We start from the raw sequence: 6,546 nt of genomic DNA on the forward strand, positions 1-6,546 counted from the left end.
GCTTAATAAGGAAAGAAAAAAATCATATACTGAAATTGCTAAGATCTACAATAACTTTTATTAGAGCACATTGTTATAATTGTTCTATTATTGGTTATTGCTGTTAATCTTTTACCATGCCTAATTTATAAATTAAACTTTATCCTAGATTTGTATGCATAGGAAAAAATATAGTACAGTCATGCATTGCTTAAGGACGGGGCCATGTTCTGAGAAATGCGTTGTTAGGCGATTTTGTCGTTGTGCAAACATCCTAGAGTGTACTTACACAAACCTAGATGGTATAGCCTACTACACACCTAGGCTAGATAGTACTAATCTTTTGGGACCACCATAGTATATGTGGTCTGTCATTGGCCAAAATGTCGTTATGTGACACGTGACTGTGTATATAGGGTTCAGTATTATCCACGGTTTCACTCATCTACTGGGGGTCTTGAAATGTACCCCCTGTGGATACAGGGGGACCACTGTACAAAGAATGACCTCCCACCAGGAAGGAGGAATTCTGCTAGTAGACTGACTTGAGCTTCAACATTAACTCTTTCTTGGGTTTGGGTCTCCCTCCTGCTGGCCTCCACAATTGTGTGAGCCACTTCCTTAAATCACTCTCTCTCTCTGTTCATATGCTATTGGGTCTGTTTCTCTGGAAAACCCCAGCTAGCACAGTTGTCTAGTATGAAGTTACGTGAATTTCATTGCATTGAAGGGCATCGCTTGCTCATGTCATACTTCCTTTCAGTCTATTTCATTAACAGCATCTTTACCCTTTTTTCTCACGTGGGTTTTATTTTTTTGTGGGGGGAAGATTAGCCCTCAGCTAACTACTGACAATCCTCCTCTTTTTGCTGAGGAAGACTGGCCCTGAGCTAACATCCATGCCCATTTTCCTTGACTTTATATGTGGGGCGCCTACCACAGCATGGCTTGCCAAGTGGTGCCATGTCCGCACCTGGGATCTGAACCGGTGAACCCCTGGCTGCCGAAGCTGAACATGCGCACTTAACTGCTGTGCCACTGGGCCGGCCCCATCACCTGGTTTTATCATATAGATAATAGAAAAAAGTACCAGAGCTGGGAAACTTTATATATTAACTGCATTTTAAAAACATCTACTTTCAACACTTGCTTACTTTCAATATTGAAACTTGACCATAATCATAATGATGTGTGGAAAAGTATTCACTTGAGAATGAAATGCTGAACCCTGAAGAATATTAAAAGACATTGTGGACATATTTGTTTGAACTGATTTCACTGCCCCTTTCAAGTGACTGGGAGGGGCATACATAAATGCAAGTGGTGATCTCATGGTTGACCAAGCCTGCCTTCTGGCTTTCTATGCGGCATCACGCTGTGTAGTTGCTTTGGGTTGTGATTTCTCCCAGGACATGCATTATTTAGTTAGTTAGTTTGTTAGCTCAATACAAGGTAATATTAAAATTCTTGTGTGGCCTTTGTTTTAATATGTGTGTCCATCTCATCACCAATATATTTCATAAGCTTGAAAAATGGATCAGTATGAGGTAACAAAATATGAGCGGTTCTCCTGTGAATTTAGGTCAGATACTCTCTTAGTAACTAAGCTGCTAAATGTTGAAACTGCTTTGTCCCTGAAGGCCTTTAAATATTAGTTTTGGTTGGACATCTTCCTGGTGGCTGAAAGGTAAACTATGGACATTCCTAAAGCTGTTTTCTCAAGTTTCTTTTATTTTTCTTTGCTTTGACTTCATGTTTGCTGTTTCCAGCTGTTTATGTTTTGATCAGTTGTTTTTTAAATGTTCAATTTCCTTCAACATGCTCAGTAAAAAACTGGGATTTCTTGGTTAGAGAATACATTCGTAAAAATTATTGTTTTATTGTGAAATTAGAGTCATCCATTAAAACGTACTTTTGGTTTCACCACAGTATATTGATGATATTCTTATGAGATACATAGATAACCACCACCTAGAATCATGCTTGGGAAGGAGACAACAAATGCTTCTTCAATTCAGTTAGATAATAAAACCCAACGAAAAATTGACTATAAAGAGAATGGCAAACACATACTGCGGAGAGAGAGTTCTCTTTCAACAATAGCGTTATATCTTCCCTTTTTTTGCCCTATTTACTATTTTAAACTCCATATAAATACGGCTTTACTGATTCAGTTCTTGAATAAAAAGTCACAAAGAAACTGGAAGCATACATAAGAAATGAATAATCATGGTTATGTGGAATGGATGTACTAAGTGGATAAGACAGAAATGGGAAGACTTTTTAAGTGGATATCGTCTTATAATTTCTTGGTTTTAAATCTTGTGAAATTATTCACTATTCAAATTAAATTTAAAAAAGGAAATTGTATGAATGAGATGGATTTACAAGTCCCTTCTCCAGAAATAGCCACTAAACTAATACAGATGCATTCCATTGGAATGACGTTTATGTATAGTAACTGTATTTGGGTATGTGCAGAAGATTAACTAATATTAATAAGTTGGGAATGGTTTTTAAAATATTGTATTATTATTGTTATTTTTAAAGATTTTATTTTTCCTTTTTCTCCCAAAGCCCCCTGGTACATAGTTGTGTATTTTTAGTTGTGGGTCCCTCTAGTTGTGGCATGTGGGACGCCGCCTCAGCATGGCCTGATGGGCGGTGCCATGTCTGCACCCAGGATTCGAACCGGCGAAACCCTGGGCCGCCGGAGCAGAGTATGTGAACTTAACCACTCAGCCACGGGCCGGCCCTAAAATATTGTATTATTGATTTTTGCAAATCCATCATTTTAAACTGCCTTAAGCACCTTTAAAACCGATTGAATCATTTTATGAAGTATAACTTAAAGTAGTTTATATATGGTAATGCACAAATTTTGATATACCTTTAAGCTTATTAAAAGGGGATTTTATTTATATAGCTGCCTCAGTTACTCATTTCTGCAAAACAAATTACCCCCAAATTTAGTGGCTTAAAAGAGCAATCTTTGATCTGCTCACTCTCCTATGAGCTGGAAATTTGGGCTGGGCTTAGCTGGGATGGCTTGTCTCTGCTCCACATGTTGTCCAAGGGCTTACTCTGGTGGCTGGGCTTATTCATATGTCTGGTGGTGGTTGGCTGGCTATCAGCAGGGGTGATGGAAGTAAGTTGGCCAAGTATCAGTCACATTCCAGTGGGGTAGCCTGACCTTCTTCACATGGTTGCTGGGATCCACCAGCAGCAAAAGAGAGCAAGCTCCAGTGCCGAAGCGCTTTTCAAGCCTCTGCTTGTGACATGCTTGCTCATGTTCCACTGACCAGAGCAAGTCGCAGAGTCAATGTGGGAGGCCCAGCTCAGAGCTGATGTGATAGTGGAGTACAGCAAGGCAGTTGGTACAGGGAGCTGTGATTCAATAGGGGCCATTAATGTAACAATAATTGTTATAATTTCTAAAAATGTCCATTGTTTTCTCAAAGCACTGATTTTAGACAAACTTATCTCATGACCAGGCAATTCTATAAACGACTGCAAATGAAAGATGAGTGACAGCTATTACTGTACTCTGACTTAAGGTTTTAGCAACACTTAATATTATCATTTAAAATACTAAGACATATTACTGCCTTGCTCCAAATTTTCCCATGGATTCTTACTGCAATTAGAATAATATTAAAATTCCCTGACATAGACCACAGGCCCTAAATAATTTTGTTTTTATCTAGGTTTTTTCATGACATCATGCCCTACCACTCACCCATAATTTATTATTGTTCAGCTATAATGACTATTTTTCTATTCCTTTAATGTGTCAAATTCATGCCCACCTCAGGGCCTTTCACTTGCCATTCCCTCCCTGGAATGATTTTCTCTCAGATCTCTGCTTGGATGGCTTCCTTCCATCATTCAGGGCTCAGTGCAAATTTTAGTTCCTAAGAGCAGTCTTTTCTGGCCATTTCCTCAGAAGTAGGTTGTCCCATCCCAGATCACTCACTATCCCATTTGTCTGTTTTATTTTCTTCATGACACTTCTCATGACCTGGAATTATCTTATTTATTTAATTGTTTATTTGATTATTATCTTTCTCCTTCTACTAGTATATAAGCTCCTAAAGGCATAACTTTGTGTCTTCTGCACTTCGTAGGGCACTTAGTAGGTACTCAATAAATATTTGCACCATTAACAAATTAACTAAGTACACAAAGCCCTGGCATACTTAGTCTTGACTCAGGAATCTTCACCTGTAAGACTGAGAGGTTGGATCTTCTCTAAGGTTCTTTTCCACTCAAAAATTTTATGCTTCCTGTTCATATATCTCCATTTTTAAATGAAATTTGAGCAGGGGAAAAAAGCTGTCAATAACAAGGAATGTGAGAATAGATAAGTATTCTATTGTAGGGGAGGAAGAACGATTCCTCTACTCTTCTAGGTTCTTCTGGCTGGTCTAACAATTAAATTGACATGAGACAGAATAAGACTAGAAAATATAAACTAAGTTTAATAACATGCATACATGGGAGAGACCCAGGAGAACTGAATAAGTTGCTGAAATGGCTGAAGCCACCACCTTAAATACCATCTTCAGCTAAAGACAGAAGAGGATGTTGGGGATAGTGGTTTGGGACTTCAGAGGAGAGGAAAGCACTTCACATGGAGGTGGAAAAGCAAATATTTGGCAGTCAAATATTTGCCATGCCTTGCAGAGACAATGGGATGTGGGGAGGACACATTTTCTGCTGGCAAATCCTGCTCCTCCACACTATTTGTAACTGTTTTTTTTTTTTTTTTGAGGAAGATTAGCCCTGAGCTAACTGCTGCCAATCCTCCTCTTTTTGCCGAGGAAGACTGGCCCTGAGCTAACACCATGCCCATCTTCCTCTGCTTTGTATGTGAGACGCCTACCACAGCATGGCCTGCCAAGTGGTGCCATGTCCGGTCCCGGGATCCGAACTGGCAAACCCCAGGCCGCCGAGAAGCGGAACATGCGAACTTAACTGCTGCGCCACTGGGCCGGCCCTATTTGTAACTGTTTTAATTGGACAAAGTCTATTGTAGTGAGGTAGAGTTTAGGAAGAGGAATGATGGTACAACTTAAATTGAAAACATTAGTATGCCTTCTTTTTGACTATATCTATGCCCAGGTATCTTTAAAAACTTTTTTTGCCAGCTTTATTGAGATATAATTGACATATAACATTCTGGAAGTTTAAGGTATACAATGTGATGATTTGATATATACCCAGGTATCTTGATTAAAAATAATGTAAATGTTTTTTATTGTTCCACTGAGAAGGCTATGACAAGGCAAAGGGGAGCCCTCCCTTTGGTGGCACCAGAGTACCAACATTTTCATCAAAGTGATGCAGCGTAGACTCTGGAGCCACCCTGCACAGGATCAAAGCCAGCTCTGCCTCTTAATCCCTGCGCATCCTCGGGGGGGTTATCTAACCTCCTCTGCTTCACATTGCACCTTGTGAAATGAGGACAGTGATGACACTTACCTCATAGGATTGTTGTGAGTATTAATGAGATAATGTTTGTACAGGGCTTAGCACAGCACCTGGTTCACCATAGCACTCAACAAATATTAGCTATCATTATTAAGAATAATCAGGGAAACAGCAGCAGATGTCAAGTCGAAATAATAGCAAGTAAACGCTGGTGAGTAGGTTTGGGTGAGGAGTGAGATGGCGGGCTTGGAAGAGTTCAGAACATTTCTGACATGCGTGAGGCTACACTGCTAATTAGCGTATTATAGGAGTTGGGCAAGATGCATGTGGCTTCTTAAAGGAGCATCTCCTGGATGTAATATTCTATACCGTAAGGAAATAGTTGTTAAAAAAACAATTTTACTGGGGCTGGCCCAGTTGCATGGTGGTTAAGTTTGCGTGCTCCGCTTTGGTGGCACAGGGTCCAAGGGTTTGGATTTTGAGTGTGGACTTACACAGCACTCATCCAGCCATGTGTGGCAGTGTCCCACATACAAAATAGAAGTAGACTGGAACAGATATTAGCTCAGGGCCACTTTTCCTCAAGCAAAAAGAGGAAGACTGGCAATAGATGTTAGCTCAGGGCCAATCTCCCTCAACAACAAAAAGAATAACAGTTTTACCAAAAATGCCAGGAAATTTCAAATGCAACTGAAATTCAGTTTCCTATATCTTGAATGTATGGATGTTGGATTTGTACAAAAGTTCTTTATTTAGGCCGTTAAAGTATACAGGGCTTGAGTCAAAAAAAGAGATGCATAGTTTAAAATCGTTCATGTTAGGTAGATAAGCCACCTTGTGAAACTTTAATCCCTGAGATGCAGTTGCTGATAGGAAGTTTCAAGGATAACCTAATCAGCATATAGTATAGCCTCAGCAATGTGTTCTTTACTGATTGTGAATATTTGGAAAGAAACTGAGGTTTTGCCCTTTCTATGGAAAAAGAAAAGCATTGCCAAGAACATCAGTATTATAAAAGAGATTGTATCAGGAGGGTATAAAGTACTTAAAAGAATAAACACTGTTGACACATTCTTTTAGGTACAATTGGTATTGTAATATAGTTAGTCATTTATACAACATAATGACTTAGTG

The sequence above is a fragment of the Equus quagga genome, chromosome 10, assembly GCF_021613505.1.
Source record: "Equus quagga isolate Etosha38 chromosome 10, UCLA_HA_Equagga_1.0, whole genome shotgun sequence".
Classification (NCBI taxonomy): domain Eukaryota; kingdom Metazoa; phylum Chordata; class Mammalia; order Perissodactyla; family Equidae; genus Equus; species Equus quagga.